Raw genomic sequence first — 9,700 nt, 5'->3', positions numbered from 1 at the left:
ATTTCTCCCTCTCTCCTCCCAATTAATTCCTCTCTCACCCCCTTAATTTTATTTTATTTTTTTATGTATGACCTCTTCCTATTCAACTCACCCTGTGTGCTCTCCCTCTCTCTCGAAAAATTTCAAAAGTTACAAATGTTACCTTTCCATATAGGAATGTGAACAGTTCAACCTTAATAAGTCCCTTATCGTTTCTTGTTCCTATTTACCTTTGCATGCTTCTCTTGATTCTGGTGTTTGAACGTCAAATTTTCTTTTCAGCTGTGGTCTTTTCATCAAGAAGGTTTGAAAGTTCTCTATTTCATTGAAAGACCATTTTTTGCTCTCTCGGAGGTGGGGGGGGCGGGTTGCAGCTGAGGCTGAGGAGGACGTGGTTCGGGGAGAGCTCTCTCATTCAGTCCCTCCTCCCTCCCTCTCTCTCCCTCCCACCCCACCCCTCAGCAACCTCGCCCTGTACGGTGCCTCAGATATAGGATTGTCCCAGCCCTGATATGACTCGTGGACAGCAGAAGATTCAGTCCCAGTAGAAAAATGCCAAAAAGCAAGCTGGACAGAAAAAGAAACAATGACATTATCAGAAGGCTGCAGCTAAGGCTACTGCTAAGGCTGCCTTCATATATACCTGCACTGTCTGTAGGACACAAATGTTGGAACCCAAGACCTTCAAACAGCACTTTGAGACCAAACATCCTAAGACCCCACTTCCTCCTGAATTGGTTGATGTTCAGACATAAAATTGTTTACAGGTGAATTCATGGAATCTATTGACTCTTCTACTACCTCAGACCTTAGATAATAAACCTGTAGCTGCTTTTCTAACAAATTGTTAATCAGCAAAAATGAGACACCTACACAAACACTCATTTTTAAGTTCCCGTTTGGGCTTCATGCAAAAACAATTCTGTGTAAATGTACAGTTGGGCCCTGATTTTGAAATCCTGAAAATCAGTCCATCCTTGTTATTAATTTTCTTTTACAATTGTAATTATATTGATGTTCATATCATGTAAAATAACTCATTTAATAAAGTAGTACTTTGATTTCACAACATCACAGAATAAATGCATGTAGAAGTTCTGTTCCACCTTTATGCAGCTACCTTAAAATCTAAAGAAGACATCAGTTAGAATAGCAAGTACTTGGCCTCTGCCCCCTTTCCCATCAAGCTTGTAGGTTATTCCACCTAAAGCAGACTCATTCAATATTGCATATATTCCTATCATATTATTTTTGGTAACCAGCTAATGAAACAAAGGAAGCATTGATGAACTGCTGTCATTATACACTTGATCAATATTTTAATTTGTAGGTTCATTTAGTAAAACTCCTTAAGAATTATGTGCCCTTCCCCCTATTCCAGTTGTGCCTGTATTGGGTATACCAATACTGAAAACAACCTGACACAAGTTCTGAGAAATGAGTTGTGAATTTGACAATTTGCTGTCTCTGAATTGGATGTAAATTACATTGTTGGTTAAAAAACAGTATACAAGTATTTGGTAAATGATCAAAGGAACTGAGTTTTCCTCATGAAAAATAAGGTTCTAAAGTATATATCTGCCAGAATGAAAGAGGTGAAAAGTTGTTTACCAATTTTATGTAAGATTAAACTTGGAAAATTTATAACTATAAACTGGTTTGTATTGAGTCTATAACTTGTAGATCTCAGAATTGTCCTAGGTGCTTTTAAATTGAAGGTTGCACTTCTGAAAGCATTATTTTAAATATTTGTCAAAATAATTGGAAAATGAATTAGTTTAAATGGGCCAATTTTGTGGCTTGTAAATGTCTTTAACAGAAAGAATAAAATGGCATACTTAAGCTAAATAGCCACATGGTGTCATTGCCTTTAGGAGTATATTTTCGTTTTATTTTTGCACTCTAAAAAGCCATATATACTGGATTTAGGTTAAGAGTCTAATAACAGTTTTACACCCATAGACTTGTTATGTAGATACGTTAAAAGTATTTTTGGAGAATAGAAATCAAATGAAGTTAAATCGTGCCAGGTGAAGAGAGGCAATGTTTAAAAACTGACACTTCAGGATTTATTCTCATCAGAACTGCAAGATTAAATTTGTTAATAGTGTCCATTTTAACTTATTGGATTTTTTAAAAGTGTAATAGGAAGAACCGTACTCAGATGCAAACTTAGCAAATAGTAGAACACACTAGTGACCACACCTTATGGACAAGAAATTCTGTCCTTTAACTACCACTGCAAATTTTTCCTACAGTTTTGCAGTATATACTACATTGTATGTATTATTACCATTTTAAATGAGGTTTTAAGAGAAAGATGTGATGATCTGATGGATATTATTCTTAAGAAAACTCTTTATTGTTCACTGACCAAAAGAAAATCTTTTAGTACCCTTTTCCATTCCCTAAATGCTACATCTCAATATTGATTTACAAGAATGCAAGAATTCTGCCTTTATTCATGTGCTGGGTGTTAATTTGGATTAATTTCAGTTAAAAGGAAGTATTCTAAGCACATGTATGTTTGTTCTATGTGTAATGAAGTGTTTTTCCATTTAAAAATCTTCATCTTTGGGGGGGCAGAGCTAAGATGGTGAAGTAGAAAGACACACATAAGCTGGCTCTCCCCAAAGAGCCCATAAAATAACTGTAGAGAGGGACTCTCAACAAATTCTGGAGCAGCAGAAGTGGAGAGCAACAGAGTGGAGGAGATTTCCAGAATAGGGTGACCTGAAAGATCAATAGGAAACATCTGCTGCACCAGACGAGGAGTGAAGCCCAACCCAGCCTTAGCCCCACAGGTCACAAATAGCCCTTGGAGGTGGAATCTCCAGACATGGAATCCCCAGTCCCAGTAGCACCAGTTAGCAGATTCCTCAACCCATAGATGCCAAAGGTCAGTGGCAGGGATTTTTGAGCTGGCCTGAAAGAGAGAAGGGCCTTCACACAGCTTCAGCCTTAGGCATCAGCCACAGAGGTCACATCAAGCAAGTGGCAGCAGTTCCCACAGCAGCTCCTACAGCAGCCTGCATCCATTGCTGGCAATGAGCAGCTGATTCTTACCTCACCCCTGTGTAGAGGCTTTGCCCCACCTAATTCCTGAGGGATCTGAGCAATTGATCTTTATCTCAAACTGAATTGCGGTCCTGCCCATGAAGGTTTTTTGAATCTCAGCCCCCAGTGCTGGCTTGGTGGAACTGGAGGACAGGTGGCTGTGGAGAGGAAACTGCTAAGATACTGGGCACAAAAATCTCTGTTTCTTAGTAGACCAGTGCACACACTTGATTGTGCCACCTCGGAGCAACTGAGGTCTTACAGATTCCCAGTGTATACCTTACTCTTGACAAAGGACCCCAAAGTCAAGTAACTGTGTGGGAAAATGTAAAAAAGAAAAAAAAAAGGGAAAATAAGACTGTAGACGGTTACTTTCTTGGTGAACAGATATCTTCTCCCATTCTTTCAGATGAGGAAGAACAATGCTTACCATCAGGGAAAGACATGAAAGTCAAGGTTTCTATATCCCAGACATCCAAAATAAATATTCAGTGGGCTCAGGTCATCAAAGAGCTCAAAAACGATTTTGAAAATCAAGTAAGAGAGGTGGAGGAAAAATTGAAAAGAGAAATGAGAGAGATGCAATAAAAGCATGAAAATTGGGTCAACACCTTGCTAAAAGAGACCCCAAAAATGCTGAAGGAAATAACACCTTTAAAAATAGACTAAATCAATTGACAAAAAAGGTTCAAAAGGTCAATGAGGAAAAGAATGCTTTGAAAAGCAGAATCAGCTAAATGGAAAAGGAGGTTTAAAAGCTCACTAAAGAAAATAGTTCTTTCAAAATTAGAATGGAACAGATGGAGGTTAATGACCTTATGAGAAACCAACAAATCACAAAACTAAACCAAAAGAACGAAAAAATAGAAATTAATGTGAAATATCTCACTGGAAAAACGATGTACCTGGAAAATAGATCCAGGAGAGACAGTTTAAAAGTTATGGGACTAACTGAAAGCCAAGATCAAAACAAGAGCCTAGACATCATCTTTCACGAAATTATCAAGGAGATCTACCCCGATATTCTAGAACCAGGGGGCAAAATACATACTGAAAGAATCCACCCATCAACTCCTGAAAGAGATCCAAAAAAAGAAACATCAAGGAACATTGTGGTCAAATTCCAGTGTTCCCAGGTCAAGGAAAAATTATTGCAAGCAGCTAGAAAGAAACAATTCAAGTAATGTGGAAATTCAATCAGGATAACATAAGATCTAGTAGCTTCTACCTTAAGGGATCAAAGGGAGTGGAATATGATATTCCAGAAGTCAAAGAAACTAAGACTGGGGCAGAGAATCACCTACCCAGTAAAACTGAGTGCAGTACTTCAGGGGAAAAAAACGGTCTTTCAATGAAACAGAGGAATTTCAAACATTCTGGATGAAAAGACCAGAGGTGAGAAGACAATTTGACTTTCAAACACAAGAATCAAGAGAAGCATGAGCAGGTAAACAACAAAGAGAAATTATAAAGGACTTACTAAAGTTGGATTGTTTACATTCCTACATGGAAAGACAATATTTGTAACTCTTGAAACTTCTTTCAGTATCTGGTTACTTGGTGAGATTACACACACATATACACATACATACATACACACACACACACACACAGAGAGAGAGAGAGAGAGAGAGAGAGAGAGAGAGAGAGAGAGAGAGAGAGAGAGAAAGAGAGAGAGAGAGCACAGAGTGAATTGAATAGGATGGGGTCATATCTTAAGAAATGAAATTAATGGATGAGAGAGAACATATTGGAAGAGAAAGGGAGAAATGGAATGGGGCAAATTACCTCTCATAAAAGAGACAAGCAAAACTTTTCAGTGGAGGGAAAAAGGGGGGAGGTGAGAGAAAATACATGAAGCTTACTCTCATCACAATCGACTAAAGGAAGGAATAAAATGCACACTCATTTTGGTATGAAAACCTATCTTATAACGCAAGAAAGTGGGAGAAAAGGAGATAAGCGGGTGAGGGGGAAGATGGAAAGAAGGGCAAGGGCAGGAGGGAGCAATTAGAAGTTAACACTCTTGAGGAAGGACAGGATCAATAGAGAGAATAGAAGAAATGCAGGGCAGGATAGGATGGAGGGAAATATAATTAGTGTTACACAACACCACTATTATGGAAGTCATTTGCAAAATTACACTGATATGGCCTATATTGAATTGCTTGCCTTCCCAAAGGGGATTGGTAGAGAAGGAGCGAGGAAGAGAAGTTGGAACTCAAAGTTTTAGGAACAACTCTCGAGTACTGTTCTTGCCACTAGGAAATAAGAAATACCGGTAATGGGGTATAGAAAGTTATCTTCCCTTACAGGACAAAAGAGAAGATGGGGATAAGGGAATGGAGGGATGTTAGAAGGGAGGGCAAATTGGTGGTAGGGGTAATCAGAATTCTTGGCATTTTGGGGTCAGGGGAGGGAAGAAATGGGGAGAAAATTTGGAACTCAAAATGTTGTAGAAATGAATGTTGAATACTTAAATAAATAAATTTAAATACAAAAAATGAAAATCTTCATCTTTGAATTTCAGTTTTTGTTTCGGTTGCCTTACTAATTGTGTAATTTTTTTTTAATAAAAATCTTTTATGTTTGTACTTAATTCGTTATGAAAGGCTGACGAACCACATTTTAAGCCGTATCACAGTGATAGGAAAAATAACTGCATTTATCTTGTGTAAAACTTTTAATTCTCAGACTTAATATGTGAATTATTCGACCAGCTACTCTTTTTGTTTATTGTGTGTGAGTTAAATCTTCAGCAGGAGAAATCTTAAAATTTCAGAACTTAGCTAAATATTTTTGTAATTTGAAGATTCTAATGTCTTCAAAAGACTTAATAAAATATATTGAGGGAAGATTTATTTTTTCATTTGTAAGTAGATATCAGTTGCTAAAGGGAGTGGGGTTATGAGTAAATTTGTTTCCACTCTTTCATATGACTATACACCCTGCTAATTGACACACTAGAGGCTCAGTTGTGTGCTGTAATATCTTATTAATGAAAATATTAAAGAAAAAAAGATCCTTTTTTTACCCTGAAGTGTTATACTCCGTTTTGCTGTGTGGGTGATTCTTGGTTTTAATCTTAGTTCCTTTGACATCTGGAATATCATATTCCATGCCCTTCGATCCCTTAATGTAGAAGCTAGTAGATCTTGTGTTATCCTGAGTGTACTTCCACAATACTCCAATTGTTTCTTTCTGGATGCTTGTAATATTTTCTCTTTGACCTGGAAACTCTGGAATTTTGTTAAAGTATTCCTAGGAGTTTCTCTTTTTGGATCTCTTTCAGGAGGTGATTGGTGGATTCTTTCAATATTTATTTTGACCTCTGGTTCTAGAATATCAGGACAGTTTTCCTTGATAATTTCATTAAAAAATTGTATCTAGGCTCTTTTTTTATCTTGGCTTTCACAGAGTCCCATAAGTTTTAAATCGTCTCTCCTGGATCTATTTTCCAGGTCAGTTCTTTTTCCAATGAATTGTTTAATATTATCTTCCATTTTTTCATTCTTTTGTTTTTGTGTGTGTGTTTTCTTGGTTTCTCATAAAGTCATTAGATTTCATCTGTTCCATTCTAATTTTTTAAGAACTATTTTCTTCAGTGAGCTTTTGGACCTTCTTTTCCATTTGGGTAATTCTGCTTTTTAATACATTCTTTTCCTCATTGACTTTTTGAACCTCTTTTGCCAGTTGAGTTAGCCTATTTTTAAAGGTGTCATTTTCTTCAGCATTTTTTTTGGTCTCCTTTAGCAAGGTGTTGACTTGTTTTTCATGATTTTCTTATATCACTCTCATTTCTCTTCTCACTTTTTATTCCACCTCTGCTAAGTGATTTTCAAAGGTTTTTTTGAGCTCTTCCATGGCCTGTGACAATTGCATATTTATTTTGGACATTTTGAATGCATAAACCTTGACTTTTATGGCATCCCTGAAGGTGAACATTGTTCTTCCTCATCCAAAAAGATGGGAGGGGATATCTGTTCACTAAGAAAGAACCTTCTATGGTCTTATTTTCTTTCCCCATTTTTGGCCATTTTCCCAACCCATTACTTGACTTTTGTGTTCTTTGTCAAGAATAGGGTATACTCTGGTGACCTGTAAGATCTCATTTCCTGCAAGGTGGCAGAATGAAGCCTGCTCACTGATCTGGGAGTAACCAGAAACTTTTGTGCCCAGAATCTGCAAGTAGGAGAATTTCCTCTCCACAACAGCCTCACCTCCAGTTCTGCCAGGCCAGTACTCAGAGCTGAGGTTTAGATCAACTGCTCAATTCCCCCAGGGTTTTTACGAAGAGGCCCCCAACAATGGCTATCAGCTGCTGCCTGCCCTGGGAGCCACTGTTTCCCGCTGAGTGCTCTGTCACCACCACCTGGGTTCAGAGCTATGGGCGGACGTTGCTCCCTTCTTGGCCAGCTGAAAAATTACTGAAATTTGGTGCTTGTGATTTGAGGGATCTGAAAAGCCTTTGTTCCTGCTGGGGATTTTGCCTTCTAAGCCTGCTGTTATCCTCCTCCCTGCACTGCTTGGTCAAGACCAGGCTAGGCTCTGCTCCATATCTGGTGTGACAGATCTTTCCTGCTGGCCTTCCAGGTCACCTTGCACTGTAAGTCTCCTACACTCCGTCTTTCTATCTCCTCTGCTGCTCTGGAATTTATTGAGAATCATTCTTTACAGGTATTTTATAGGCTGTGGGGCAAGAACTAGAGTATATGCATCTTTCTACTCCACCATCTTGGCTCTGCCCCAGAACTAGATAAATTTAACCAAAAAAAAAATGAAAGAAATTAAGGAGATGGACAAAATCCTGAAAAAGTAGATTTGAGAGAACTCTGGAAAAAACTGAATTGCAATAGGAAGGAATAACCCTGTTTTCTCAGCAGTGAATGGCATATACACAAAAATTGACCATGTATTAGACCATAAAAAATTAGCAACCAAATTCAAAACAGAAGTAATAAATGCATCCTTCCTAGATCATAATGAAGTAAAAATTACATTCAGTAATGGACAAATAAAACATTAAAATTTAATTGAAATTTAAATGATATTAAAGTAAATGAGCCAAATATCCACTCACAGAAAGAATTCACAATTTCATTAAAGAAAATGACAAAAATGAGACAATATGCCAAAATTTATGGAATGCAGTCAAAACATGACTTAGAGGAAAATATCTGTCTCTAACTGCTTATATCACTAAAATAAACAAAAAAAAAAACAGATCTAGGAATTTTGCATGTATCTAAAAATATAGAAAAAGACCAAAATACAAATTCCTAATTAAACGCAATAATGTGGTGTTGAAAATCAGATGAGAAATTAATAAATTTTAAGAAAAAAATTTAATTGGTAAATTAGAAGTTGACTTTATGAAAAAAGTTAAATATATGCACAATCAATTTATTTGATTAAAAAAGAGTAGGATTAATTCACCCACAATGAAGAGGAAATTAATGAATTGTTAAGAGCTATTTTGCCAAATTATATGTCAACAAATCTGCCAATCTACATGAAATGAATCAATATCTCCCAAAATATAAATTACCCGGATTAAGAGAAAAAGAAATAAAATACTTAAATAGGTCAATTTTAGAAAAAAAAGGAATTGAACAAGCAAGAACGAACTTCCTAAGGAAAAAATATCTAAGGTCCAGATGGTTTCAAAAGTGAATTGTACCAAGCTTTGTATAAAACGACTAATCCCAATACTATATAAAATATTTGGATACACATGTGAAGGAGTTCAATGAAATTTACTTTTCCAAAAAAAAGAAAAAGAAAAAGAAAAACGATTGATGTTGCCACACAAAGCAGGAGGAGCCACACAAATAAAGAAATTACAGAACATTTTCCCTAATGAATGTTGATATAAAAATTTTAAATAAAATACTAGGAAAGGGATTCCAGAAACATACCAAAAGAATCATATACTATGACCAAATAGGATTCTTACCAGGAATTCAGGGCTGATTCAATAATAGGAAAGTTATCTACATAATTGACACAAAATAAAACCGACAGAAATTATATGATTATCTCAATAGATGCAGTAAAAGACTTTGACAAAATTTTATCAACAAACTCCAGCAGTAACGTAGAAAGAGAAATTTCATTTAAAACAACTGTAAATAATATAAAATAATTGGGAGTCTATCTGTCAAGACAAGCACAGGGATTATTTGAACACAGCTATGTAACACTTTTCACACAAATAATGTCATATTTAAATATTTAGAAAAATATTAATTTCTTATGGGTAGGCCAAACCAAAATAATAAAAATGACAATTATCTAAATTATTCCATTTATTCAGTGCCATAAAATTCAATTATCAAAAAGATATTTTATTGTGCTAGGAAAAATAATAACAAAATTTATTTGGAAGAAAAGAAGTTCAAGAGTTTCAAGAGAATCAATGAAAAAAGTGCAGAAGAAGTAGGTCTAGCCACATCCAATCTCAAATTGCTCTATAAAGTGGTAATCATCAAAACATTCCGGTACTAGAGAAGAAAAAGAGTGGTGAACAGATTATGTACAAATTGCATTATAGTAAATGACCATAGTAATCTGGTATATTATAAGCCCAAATATCCAGTTTTTGGAATAAAAAGTCATTATTTGACAAAAACTGCTTGGAAAATTGAAAAACAGTGTGTCAGAA

The 9,700-nt window shown here is 36.1% G+C and overlaps 1 pseudogene; it reads left to right on the top strand.

The window, feature by feature from the left end:
• Nucleotides 1-491: 491 nt before the first annotated feature.
• Nucleotides 492-734, top strand: LOC140512211 (zinc finger protein 706 pseudogene; annotated as a pseudogene).
• The last annotated feature ends 8,966 nt before the right edge of the window (nt 735-9,700 follow it).

The sequence above is a fragment of the Notamacropus eugenii genome, chromosome 6 (assembly GCF_028372415.1).
Source record: "Notamacropus eugenii isolate mMacEug1 chromosome 6, mMacEug1.pri_v2, whole genome shotgun sequence".
Lineage (NCBI taxonomy): Eukaryota > Metazoa > Chordata > Mammalia > Diprotodontia > Macropodidae > Notamacropus > Notamacropus eugenii.
The sequence above is the reverse complement of the archived record's forward strand: the minus strand, read 5'-3'. Positions and strand labels throughout refer to the sequence as shown.